The sequence below is a fragment of the Oncorhynchus tshawytscha genome, linkage group LG30, assembly GCF_018296145.1.
Source record: "Oncorhynchus tshawytscha isolate Ot180627B linkage group LG30, Otsh_v2.0, whole genome shotgun sequence".
Taxonomy (NCBI): Eukaryota; Metazoa; Chordata; class Actinopteri; order Salmoniformes; family Salmonidae; genus Oncorhynchus; species Oncorhynchus tshawytscha.
In genome coordinates, this window is record NC_056458.1 from 16,718,265 (window position 1) to 16,732,264 (window position 14,000).

Sequence of the window (14,000 nt, forward strand, 5' to 3'; positions counted from 1 at the left end):
CCTTTTTTTGTTGATACAGCATCTTCTTTATATCCGAAAATAATAATTTTGGGTATCATCTTTCCAAGGGCTCCATCTGAATTCACCCGCCGACGTTCCTCTGCACTGTCACGCACAACTTTTTCTCAGCTGGCACAATATGATTGCCTGCTGTCCGATTCAAACTGTAATCCGTTAAATGAAGAGTTGATGCGCTGCACTTTTTTTAATAGCATCATTTTTCATATTTGGGCTTGGGGAGGGTATCAAGTCAGGTCGAGTCATAAGGCTCAAGTCCAGGTTAAGTCACGAGTCATTGGTGTTAAAGTCAAAGTCGAGTTGCAAGTTATCATATTTGTGATTCGAGTCTGACTCGAGTCCAAGTCATGTGACTCGAGTCCACACCTCTGGCCTACACTTTCTCGTTCGGAAATTCTAATGCAAATTGGACTGGTGAGGCTTGGAGTATGACCTCCAGCCCCCTGAAGAAAGGGAAAGTGGTTGAATGAACCATCTGCTGTAAGCTGTTTATTGTTGTTCCTCCCAGGATGCAATTATGTGTGGTAAATCGATATCCACAAGGTCCATGCAGACCAAAGAGTCCTGCTTTGATAGCAAAGTCCGAGAAGGACTATGGGCACTTCAGGGAGATTATATAATAGGATCTTGAGTTTCTCTATTGGAAAGTTAATATGGTTCATATTAGGACAGCTCCCTCACTGTTTTGTGAAATGGCCATGGGATCCCGTAATCAGTAGCATACAATCTTGTTTAATGCCATGATAAATTATATATTTGGACTGGAACAACATGAATAGATGTGGGACGATTGTACGTAGTCTAAATAAGATACTGATGATTTGTCGCCACAGATGATTTGTTTAGGTTTTATTATGGTTGTGGCTGGATGGAGTAGCCTAAATCTACTGTGCTATCTAGTGGTCGCATCGGGGACAACAGTTGTTGATAACAGCATTGTAGCTTTTTTTTTTTTTGTGACCTTTATTTAGCATTGCAGCAAACCCTAAACATTTTCCTAACTTAACCCCATTCTCATAACCTGCTACCTTAATTTACATAACCAGCTGTTTTAGTTCTCTAACCTGCCATGTTAGTTATCCTAATCTACTATGTAAACAAAGGAAAGGTCAGCATTAAGGTCAGAAGGTCAGCATTACAGCCTCATTGAAATTTAAAGGCAATGTTCCCACGTTAGCGGAGACTGCGTTCACGGTAAACGCTGCATATGTTGCCTCAATAGGAAATGTCTATCGCGCAATCTATAACGCTTCAGTGATACAGATTGAATAGAGCCTTAATCAGAGTTCAATCCCTACTAGGTGACACTATTTCATTTACCTTGGTGTGCCTGGGCAAAAACCAGTCTATGAGGAGTGAGGAGGTAATAGTAGAGTTTAATACGTAGGAAAAACATCTGAGTCTGTTGTGGTCTGTGGTGAGTCAGAGGGACAAGAGGGACCCAGGTGGTCGAGGAGAGACAGACATTAGATCACTGTGGTCATACTGTAGCTCAGCCTTGATAACTTAGAAAGGGGACAGGATACTGAGTTGGAGAGAGACCGGCCAATTGTGTTTCAATACAAATCATGTAATCCCTTTCCTTTTGTAATACTGAAGTACTCAGCTAAGAGACATGTAGTGTCTGGAAATGATTGGCTCTAAATTGGTAAACCTTAGCAATGACCTTGGTAGGAAAAACCCAACATTTCCACCAAAATGAATTTGTTTTAACATTTGATTTAACTGTAAGTTGAACAATTTCTTATTTTTTTAATGACATTGCTCCTACATATAATTGGATTCTCTGCAAAGAAAGTTAATGTAGTGGTGATTGTCTTTGTAGAAATGTGTGTTTTGGTGAAACAAAAGCTATTTGAGAAAAGCTATCCTAATTTCCAAGCTTCATTTTGAGAGTGCCAAGACGAAAGTCAGAGAAAAACGATTAGATGGTTGCTGTTACCGAGGTAAAGTTGTTTTTGTATTCACACATTCAACAGACATTCATCAGACATTCAACAGACATTCGCCAAAAGCCATTTAAAATGTAAAAATCAATAACTCACCGTTTGTCACAGAATCATCAAGCTAGATATGATTTAATCTATAAATGTCTCCCATACTTCTACAACCTTTGTTTAGAGGAAAAATTCCAGTTTTGATTTGATAGAGACGTGTAGTTCGTTTAGAGGGTGTGTGGTAAAAGTTCTACGAGTCTGTTATACCCTATTAGAAGGGGCCTGGCAGAAAATTCTGCATCTTCAGTCATATTAAATTAGATTACATTAAAAAACTATGGGATGAAGGGGTCAGGCCTGACTAACAAAGAAGACAGGTGAATGGATCAAGAGGACCAAGATAACCATGAGGATCAACATGGACATTCCACAATGGAGATAAGGAAAACTAAGAGTCAACCATAACATACGTATATATATATAACTAAGAGTCAACCATAACATACGTATATATATATATATATATATATATATATATATATATATACGTATGTTATGGTTGACTCTTAGTTTTTTAATATATATATATATATACGTATGTTATGGTTGACTCTTAGTTTTTTAATATATATATATATATATTAGCATGGGTATTGAAAGATACCAGATTGGATAAAACAAAAAAAGCACTATTATAAGAAGTAGATGTTACGTGCTTGGTTTTTGGGCTAAATGTATACATTATGATTTGCCTCTGAACTGTATGTGAACCCCTCTGCAACCTACTGGCACTAACCATTAAAAACTAGGACTTCAACCAGGCTGTCCCAATGCTCTTTGCTCTCTTAAACTGCTTGCACAAAGCCTACGTGAAAAGTTGTTTTTTCACAAAAGATCATGAAAAACAATATCAACTGGCCAAAATCATCTCTACATAATTCAGCAGAGAGGTGTGCAACTACCACACATTATACTACTTCACCTATATAGGTATTACCAAAAAATCCCTTTCAATTCACAATCCTGGCAGAAAGAACTATTTGCAAACCTTTTAAAATGTCCAGAAAGACAGTGATCTTAGAAGGGTATTTATACTTTAAAAGACATATTTTATGTGAATGGATGTGGATGAAAGTATTCTGTCAGTGTTTTAATGTCCTAGTTTCATGTTTTTTTCTTTACCTCCAAATCTATATATGAGTGAGCCTATGAGGATCTTGGGGATCATATTTACGATTATAGCCATTGATCAAACGTATAACAGACAGACAATGCTCAAAAGGAGTTGTTTGTGATATCTACACTCAGTTGCCACTTTATTAGCTTCACCACCCTATTCACGAAAATAAATTGCTCCTACATACACCAAGTCCAGTGGTCTTGGCTTGCTAGACACTAAAGCATGCAGAGAAGTATTCAGGTATTCTGTTACTGTTTGTTTGAACTTTAGAATGTGCAAAATGACAGCACAGTCTGTGATGGTCTTTTGTAACTCAGAAAAGTTCCAAAACTGCTTTTTTAATAATTCCAACACTCAGTTTGTACTGACTGAAATAAACTCCAACTGGACTTAAAAACAGTCTATCTCCTTTTCCAGTTTCATCAACTGTTTTGAATTCACACTGTTCCAGATGCAAAGGGGGTTGTACCTAATAAAGTGATGACTGAATCTGTAGTCTTTCCAGAATGTGTTCTGGGAATACCCGGGGTATTAAACATTTGGCTGTAAGTGTTGAACAGATGAATCTATTACCAGGAAAAAAGCCTGAAAAAGGAAATACTGATACGATTCATTTGTTGTGAAGAAGGCTTCAGGTCACCCAAGAAAGTCCAGCAAGCGCCAGGACCCTCTCCTAAAGTTGATTCAGCTGTGGGATCGGGGCACCACCAGTACAGAGCTTGCTCATGAATGGCAGCAGGCAGGTGTGAGTGCATCTGCACGCACAGTAAGACAAAGACTTTTGGAGGATGGCCTGGTGTCAAGAAGGGCAGCAAAGAAGCCACTTCTCTCCAGGAAAAACACCAGGGACAGGCTGATATTCTGCAAAAGGTACAGGGATTGGATTGCTGAGGACTGGGGTAAAGTCATTTTCTCTGATGAATCCCATTTCCGTTTGTTTGGGGTATCCGGAAAAAAAAGCTTGTCTGGAGAAGACAAGGTGAGCGCTACTGTGTTATGCCAACAGTAAAGCATCCTGAGACCATTCATGTGTGGGGTTGCTTCTCAGCCAAGGGAGTGGGCTCACTCACAATTTTGCCTAAGAACACAGTGGTACCAACACATCCTCAGAGAGCAACTTCTCCCAACCATCCAGGAACAGTTTGGTGACGAACAATGCCTTTTCCAGCATGATGGAGCACCTTGACATAAGGCAAAAGTAAGTGATAACTAAGTGGCTCGGGGAACAAAACATCGATATTTTGGGTCCATGGCCAGGAAACTCCCCAGACCTTAACCCCATTGAGAACTTGTGGTCAATCCTTAAGAGGCGGGTGGACAAACAAAATCACACAAATTCTGACAAACTCCAAGCATTGATTATGCAAGAATGGGCTCCCATCAGGATGTGGCCCAGAAATTACTCTTTGCATCAACTTCATGTAATTGTCAATAAAAGCCTTTGACACATATGAAATGCTTGTAATTATACGTCAGTATTCCATAGTAACATCCAACAAAAATATCTAAAGACACTGAAGCAGCAAACTTTGTGAAAATTAATATTTGTGTCATTCTCAAAACTGTATTTCTAAATTCCCACATGGTGATCTCATGGAACCTTGCTGTTTTTATGTCTTGGCCACTATGGGTAGGTGTTCTTTTTATTCTGCATTAGCCTAGCAGGAAATACAGAAAAAAGGAGGAAGATTCTCAGACTTACAGTAGCTTACAACAAGATTGACTAGGTATTTTCCAGGCTATGAAAACTCATGTAGTTTCATCTTTCAAGAAATTTAGAAGTATGAAACTTTGTCTTGACACTTTTTTATCAGAGTTATCCTTGTGTTATTGCTAGGGTTGCACATTTTGGGAAATATTCAGAGGTGGAAACTTTCCATGGGAATTAACGGGAATATATTGGAATTAACGGGAATATATTAGAATTCACGGAAATATATGCAAATTAATATTAATACCATTTAAATGTAGATGTTTTTTGCATTGGATATATTTACCATATCATATGGAGACAGAAACATAAACCTTTTACCTTATCATAAGTAGACAAATTGCAAATGATTAAATCCTTCCAATAGAAAAAAAACAATTTAGTTACGTATTGAACTTTAATTAAACGAGTTGACTCTTCACACGGGATGATTTCACTGAACAACAAAACAAAGGGAATATTGAATGATCCCCAATGATCCATCGCATCTCCCAAAAACATTTTCAACATACATCTGTAAAATGATACTCTCGAAACTAAAGCTTTGGTTGTCTTCCTCTCAGCCTGTTGGTCAGCCTGTTGCGTGCTTTGGTGTGTGTGTTCCCAAACAAGGACCAGTTGCGCTCTGAGGCGGCTGATGTTGGTGGGATTTGGAGGATGATGGAGGCAACAGGGAAAAGAGCCTCAGATCCACAAAGTCCCTTCCACCAGGTGGTTGATGAGATATGTTGGCAAGACTGCCATATTGCATCTCCATCCCAAAGCCCTTGCTTGGAAGTGTACTTTGCCAGACTGCCAAGAACCTTGCCCTCAACCAGGCCAAGGTGGACAGACATGGTAGTAATGAAACCATAGGCCTTGTTGATCTCTGCACCAGACAGGATGCTCTTGCCAGCATACTTGGGGTCCAACATGTCTGCTGCGGCGTGTAGGCAGAAGTCTTCACGCTTTTTGATGTATTTCAGAACTGCAGTTTCCTCTGCTTGGAGCAACAGTGAAGTGGGCAGGGCAGTACGGATTTCTTCTCTTAGATCTGCAAACAGAGTCTGGGCATCAGACAGGATGGCATTGTCTCCCTCAATCCGTGCAATGGCTACTGCTATAGGTTCCAGGAGTTTCAGGCTGCTTACCACTCTCTCCCAAAATACATCATACAGGAGGTTCCTCTTGATGGGGCTGTCCATATCAGCAGACTGTGATATGGCCATTTCTTGGAGACAAGTCCCCTCCAGGAGACTGTCAAACATGATGACAACACCACCCCAACGGGTGTTGCAGGACAGCTTCAATGTGGTGCTCTTATTCTTCTCACTTTGCTTGGTGAAGTAGATTGCTGCTATAATTTGATGACCCTTCACATACCTAACCATTTCCTCGGCTCTCATGTAGAGTGTATCCATTGTTTTCAGTGCCATGATGTCCTTGAGGAGCAGATTCAATGCATGAGAAGCACAACCAGTGGGTGTGATGTGAGGGTAGGACTCCTCCACTTTAGACCAAGCAGCCTTCATGTTTGCAGCATTGTCTGTCACCAATGCAAATACCTTCTGTGGTCCAAGGTCATTGTTGACTGCCTTCAGCTCATCTGCAATGTAGAGACCGGTGTGTTTGTTGTCCCTTGTGTCTGTGCTCTTATAGAATACTGGTTGAGGGGTGGAGATGATGTAGTTAATTATTCCTTGCCCACAAACATTCGACCACCCATCAGAGACGATTGCAATACAGTCTGCTTTCTCTATGATTTGCTTGACCTTCTGTTGAACTCTGCATCCAGCAAATGAGTAGATAAGTAGTCTGGTTGGAGGAGTGTATGCTGGCCGAAGAACATTCAGAAATCTCTTCCAATACACATTGCCTGTGAGCATCAGAGGTGAACCAGTTGCATACACAGCTCGAGCAAGATATTCATCAGCATTTCCCTGACTACGTTCCTCAGGAGTAAATGTCAGTTGGCTTTTCATAGCCGATCATTAAGAGTATTTCTACCGCTCCTGCTGTCTCTAGAGAGTTGAAAACAGCAGGTCTGGGACAGGTAGCACGTCCGGTGAATATGTCAGGGTTCCATAGCCGCAGGCAGAACAGTTGAAACTGGAGCTGCAGCACGGCCAGGTGGACTGGGGACAGCAAGGAGTCATCATGCCAGGTAGTCCTGAGGCATGGTCCTAGGGCTCAGGTCCTCCGAGAGAGAGAAAGAAAGAGAGAAAGAGAGAATTAGAGAGAGCATACTTAAATTCACACCAGACACCGGATAAGACAGGAGAAGAACTCCAGATATAACAAACTGACCCTAGCTCCCCAACACATAAACCACTGCAGCATAAATACTGGAGGCTGAGACAGAAGGGGTTAGGAGACACTGTGGCCCCATCCGATGATACCCCCAGACAGGGCCAAACAGGAAGGCTATAACCCCACCCACTTTGCCAAAACACAGTCCCCACACCACAGAGGGATATCTTCAACCACCAACTTACCATCCTGAGACAAGGCTGAGTATAGCCCTCAAAGATCTCCGCCACGGCACAACCCAAGGGGGGAGCCAACCCAGACAGGAAGATCACGTCAGTGACTTAACCCACTCAAGTGACGCACCCCTCCTAGGGACGGCATGAAAGAGCACCAGTAAGCCAGTGACTCAGTCCCTGTAAAAGGGTTAGAGGCAGAGAATCCCAGTGGAGAGAGGGGAACCGGCCAGGCAGAGACAGCAAGGGCGGTTCGTTGCTCCAGAGCCTTTCCGTTCACCTTCACACTCCTGGGCCAGACTACACTCAATCATATGACCCACTGAAGAGATGAGTCTTCAGTAAAGACTTAAAGGTTGAGACCGAGTCTGCGTCTCTCACATGGGTAGGCAGACCATTCCATAAAAATGGAGCTCTATAGGAGATGGCCCTGCCTGCAGCTGTTTGCTTAGAAATTCTAGGGACAATTAGGAGGCCTGCGTCTTGTGACCGTAGCGTACATGTAGGTATGTACGGCAGGACCAAATCGTTAAGATAGGTAGGAGCAAGCCCATGTAATGCTTTGTAGGTTAGCAGTAAAACCTTGAAATCAGCCCTTGCCTTAACAAGAAGACAGTGTAGGGAGGCTAGCACTGGAGTAATATGATAATTTTTTTTTGGTTCTAATCAGGATTCTAGCAGCCGTATTTAGCACTAACTAACTGAAGTTGATTTAGTGCTTTATCCGGGTAGCCGGAAAGTAGAGCATTGCAGTAGTCTAATCTAGAAGTAACAAAAGCATGGATGAATTTTTCTGCATCATTTTTGGACAGAAAGGTTCTGATTTATGCAATGTTACATAGATGGAAAAAAGCAGTCCTTGAAACAGTCTTGATATGTTCGTCAAAAGAGAGATTAGGGTCCAGAGTATCGCCAAGGTCCTTCACAGTTTTATTTGAGACGACTGTACAACCATCAAGATTAATTGTCAGATTCAACAGAAGATCTCTTTGTTTCTTGGGACCTAGAACAAGCATCTCTATTTTGTCCGAGTTTAAAAGTAGAAAGTTTGCAGCCATCCACTTCCTTATGTCTGAAACACAGGCTTCTAGCGAGGGCAATTTTGGGGCTTCACCATGTTTCATTGAAATGTACAGCTGTGTGTCATCCGCATAGCAGTGAAAGTTAACATTATGTTTTCGAATGACATCCCCAAGAGGTAAAATATATAGTGAAAACAATAGTGGTCCTAAAATGGAACCTTGAGGAACACCGAAATTTACAGTTGATTTGTCAGAGGACAAACCATTCACAGAGGCAAACTGATATCTTTCCGACAGATAAGACCTAAACCAGGAAAGAACTTGTCCGTGTAGACCAATTTGGGTTTCCAACCTCTCCAAAAAAAAAGGGGTTATCGATGGTATTAAAAGCAGCACTGAGGTCTAGGAGCACGGGGACAGATGTAGAGCCTCGGTCTGACGCCATTAAAAGGTAATTTACCACTTTCACAAGTGCAGTCTGTGCTATGATGGGGTCTAAAACCAGACTGAAGCATTTCGTATACATTGTTGTCTTCAGGAAAGTTGAGTTGAGGCGCAACAGCTTTTTCTAACATTTTTGATAGGAATGGAAGATTCGATATAGGCCGATAGTTTTTTATATTTTCTGGGTCAAGGTTTGGCTTTTTCAAGAGAGGCTTTATTACTGCCACTTTTAGTGAGTTTGGTACACATCCGGTGGATAGAGAGACATTTATTATGTTCAACATAGGAGGGCCAAGCACAGGAAGCAGCTCTTTCCGTAGTTTAGTTGGAATAGGGTCCAGTATGCAGCTTGAAGGTTTAGAGGCCATGATTATTTTCATCATTGTGTCAAGAGATATTGTACTAAAACACTTGAGTGTCTCTCTTGATCCTAGGTGCTGGCAGAGTTGTGCACACTCAGGACAACTGAGCTTTGGAGGAATACGCAGAGTCCGGAATTTGCTTTCTAATAACCATGATCTTTTCCTCAAAGATCATGAATTCATGACGTTCATGACTTTATTACTGCTGAAGTGAAAGCCATCCTCACTTGGGGAATGCTGCTTTTTAGTTAGCTTTGCGACAGTATCAAAAAGGAATTTAGGATTGTTCTTATTTTCCTTAATTAAGTTGGAAAAATAGGATGATCAAGCAGCAGTGAGGGCTCTTCGATACTGCACGGTACTGTCTTTCCAAGCTAGTCGGAAGACTTCTAGTTTGAAGAGTGAGGGCTTCCAGTTTCTTTCCAAGGTGTGTTTGGTGTGGCGCCATTTCCGTTCCAATTTTCTGGAAGCTTGCTTCAGAATCTGGTATTTTCTGTATACCAGGGAGCTAGTTTCTTACGACAAATGTTTTTAGTTTTTAGGGGTGCAACTGCATCTAGGGTATTGTGCAAGGTTAAATTGAGTTCCTCAGTTAGGCGGTTAACTGATTTTTGTCCTCTGATGTCCTTGGGTAGGCAGAGGGAGTCTGTAAGGGCATCAAGGAATCTTTGTGTTGTCTGAGAATTTATAGCACGACTTTTGATGCCCCTTGGTTGGGGCCTGAGCAGATTATTTGTTGCGATTGCAAACGTAATAAAATGGTGGTCTGATAGTCCAGGATTATGAGGAAAAATATTAAGATCCACAACATTTATTCCATGGGACAAAACTAGGTCCAGAGTATGACTGTGACAGTGAGTAGGTCCAGAGACATGTTGGACAAAACCCACTGACTCGATGATGGCTCCGAAAGCCTTTTGGAGTGGGTCTGTGGACTTTTCCTTGTGAATATTAAAATCACCAAAAATCATAATATTATCTGCTATGACAACAAGGTCTGATAGGAATTAAAGGAACTCAGTGAGGAACGCTGTATATGGCCCAGGAGGCCTGTAAACAGTAGCTATAAAAAGTGATTGAGTAGGCTGCATAGATTTCATGACTAGAAGCTCAAAAGACGAAAACGTCTTTTTTTTTTGTAAATTGAAATTTGCTATCGTGAATGTTAGCAACACCTCTGCCTTTGCGGGATGCACTGGGGATATGGTCACTAGTGTAACCAGGAGGCGAGGCCTCATTTAACACAGTAGATTCATCAGGCTTAAGCCATGTTTCAGTCAGGCCAATCACATCAAGATTATGATCAGTGATTAGTTCATTGACAATAATTGCCTTTGAAGTAAGGGATCTAACATTAAGTAGCCCTATTTTGAGATGTGAGGTATCATGATCTCTTTCAATAATGACAGGAATGGAGGAGGTCTTTATCCTAGTGAGATTGCTAAGGCGAACACCGCCATGTTTAGTTTTGCCCAACCTAGGTCGAGGCACAGACACGGTCTCAATGGGGATAGCTGAGCTGACTACACTGACTGTGCTAGTGGCAGACTTCACTAAGCTGGCAGGCTGGCTAACAGCCTGCTGCCTGGCCTGCACCCTATTTCATTGTGGAGCTAGAGGCCTGTCTATGTTGGTAGATAAGATGAGAGCACCCCTCCAGCTCGGATGGAGTCCGTCACTCCTCAGCAGGCCAGGCTTGGTCCTGTGTGTGGGTGAGTCCCAGAAAGAGGGCCAATTATCTACAAATGCTATCTTTTGGGATGGGCAGAAAACAATTTAACAAAAATCCAATTACATTTGAAAATGTTTCTAATTCCAAAATCATGTAACAGAATTTGGGTATTCCAGAACTGTAATTTACATGTAAATAAACATAACCCTGTTTTATGTTTTTAATACTGCAGATAGAATGCTCTGTGTGCCAGAGATGGTACCATTCAACTTGTCTGGGGATGACAACGAAGGACTTCAACAAAGGAAAAGTAGAAAATTATTGGAAGGGGCCTCTTTGCTGTTAAATTAGAGATGTATAAATAAATGACTGTTGTGCCTTGAAACTACTTTAAAATGTGGAACTGTTGCACTCAAAATGCAAAAATAGATTTGGCATACAATTTAAGATTGTAAACATTGTACAACTTTATGTAAACAGTGGCTAACTTCATATAGAACAAATTGCACTTGAAATGAACATTTCTTTAAAGTTATTGCAAATTAATGCATATTTTCACTTTTTTTCTGAGACAATCACTGAATTAGATTTCTTCATCTTTAAATGCAATATTTGAGATTTTATGTATTTCTATCAAATCAAAACTGGAATTTATACTAAAAGCAAAATATGTAAAAGTATAGTAGACATTTAGACTAAATCATACTTAGTTTGATGTTTATTTGACAAACCGTGAATTAGTTATTGATTTATACCGCTTTAAATGGCATTTATAGGTTTTATGTATTTATATCAAGTCAAAACTGGAATTTCTACTCAAAACAAAGGTTGTAAAAGTATGCTAGACATTTATAGAATAATTCATACCTAGTTTGATGATTCTGTCATAATCAGTGAAAACATTATTGATTTATAGAGCTTTAAATGCCATTTTATTTGTATTTATATTTATTTTATTTAACCTTTATTTAACTAGGCAAGTCAGTTACCATTTTACAGAGGCCAGTTCATGAAGGAAGGCTTGCTCATTAAAGTTTTTAGTAAGGGTCTATGACAAATCAGGACAGGTCATTTCACTGAGCAGCCATTACAAACACAGGCTGTAAAACAGTGATCACTAAGGTCATTACAGAAAACACCAGACTGATACCTATCAGGATTATTTGTGAGGATAACATTGAGGAGAGCAGCCTTTTCTGGGTGTTTGGAGTCATACCTTGTGGGATTGGTGATAACCTGAGAAAGATCTAGGGAGTCCCATTGCTTTAGGACTTGGTCAGGTGGTTTAAGCATGTCCCAGTTTAGGTCACCTAGCAGGATAAATTCAGACTTGGTGTAAGGGGCCAGGAGAGAGCTTAGGGCAGGTAGGGTACAGGCCGGTGCTGATGGAGGACGATAACACCCAGCAACAGTCAACAAAGAGATATTTGAAAGTTGAATCCTTAAAACCAGCAAATCAAATTGTTTGGGGACAGACTTGGTAGAGACAACCGAGCACTCTAGATGATCCTTGGTAAAGGTTGCCCCTCCCCCACCTTTGGAAGATCTGTCTTGCCGAAAAAGGTTATATCCAGAAAGGTTAACATCCGTATTCAAAACACTCTTCCTTAACCAGGTCTCAGTAATGACCAACACACCTGGATTGGAGCTGTGAACCCACACTTTCAATTTATCCATTTTAGGTAATAAGCTTCTAGTGTTAACGTGCAGAAAACCCAGGCTTTTACGAGAGCAGAAATCAGTGAAGCAGATATTAGGAGGAGAGGGGTGAGTGTGGTGGAGGTACATGTACCAGGCCAGGGCAGACGGTGAACAGATCGCCAGGTGGAATCCAAGCAGCAGTAGATGTCACACCCACTTGGGAGAAGCTTTCATTTCTGGATGCAGATTTCTTGTAGATGTTATGTATTTCTATCAAGTCAAAACTGGAATTGCTCCTCAAAACAAAGGTTGTAAAAGTTTGCCAGACATTTATAGAATAAATCATACATAGTTATGTTTCTGTGACAAACGGTGAATTAGTTATTGATTTATACCGATTTAAATGGCATTTTATATATATATATTTTTTAAGCAGCAAATCGTTTTATGATTAGTGATCATCCTCTGTGAAAGTGAAAGAGAACAGAAGAGAATATAATGATTCCTATACATCTGAGGACTGTGGGTATTGGAATACCAAAGATTATCAGTCAAAACTTTTGTTTTCTGTTTAGTGACAAGGAAAAACATTACTGTCCTCACCTACCAAAATGCATGGTTAGAGAACAAACTGAAGTGAATTTGCTCTTATTTTATTTCCATTTCCTCTGAAAATGGTTGAAAACCTTGTTTACTAGGTCAGCAAAGTAACATTGTACATTTACTGAAAAACATAATTGAACAAACCAAAACATGAGTTGCATTCAGCCAGTAAACTATTTTGCTATGTTTCGCCAAAAGACATACTCAATTACCTGTCTCCCGAAAACAGTGTGTACCATTCTTTACTACTACCATTGAAGTAAGTAGAAGATGAAAGCAGGAACCACATGGAATGAAGTCAAGAAAACTGAGTAGAACAGAGTTCACTGGAGTGAACATGAACCGCTGAGGACCTTTGCTCCACTAGGAGCTGAAAAAGTATGCCGAACAAAAATATAAACATGTAACAATTTCAACGATTTTACTGTTTTACAGTTCATATATGAAAATCAGTCAATTGAAAAATTCATTAGGCCCTAATATATGGATTTTATATGACTGGAAATAGAGATATGAATCTGTTGGTCACAGATACCAAAAAAAAAAGGATCTCGTCACGGTATGTTTGAACATTCAAATTGCCATAAATAAAATGCAATTGTGTTTGTTGTCCATAGCTTATGCCTGCCCATACCATAACCCCACCTCCACCATGGGGCACAAAGTTGACATCAGCAAACCGCTCGCCCACACAATGTTTTGGAGCATTTGCCAGAATGTGTATGGCGGCTTATGGTTGAGAAATGAACATTAAATTCCCTGGCGGACATTCCTGCAGTCAGCACGCCAATTGCATGCTCCTTCAAAACTTCAAATCCATCTGTGGCATTGTGTTGTGTGCCAAAACGTCAATTTTAGAGTCGCCTTATTGTCCCCAGCACAAGATGCACCTATGTAATGATCATGCCGTTTAATCAGCTTCTTGATATTCCACACCTGTCAGGTGGA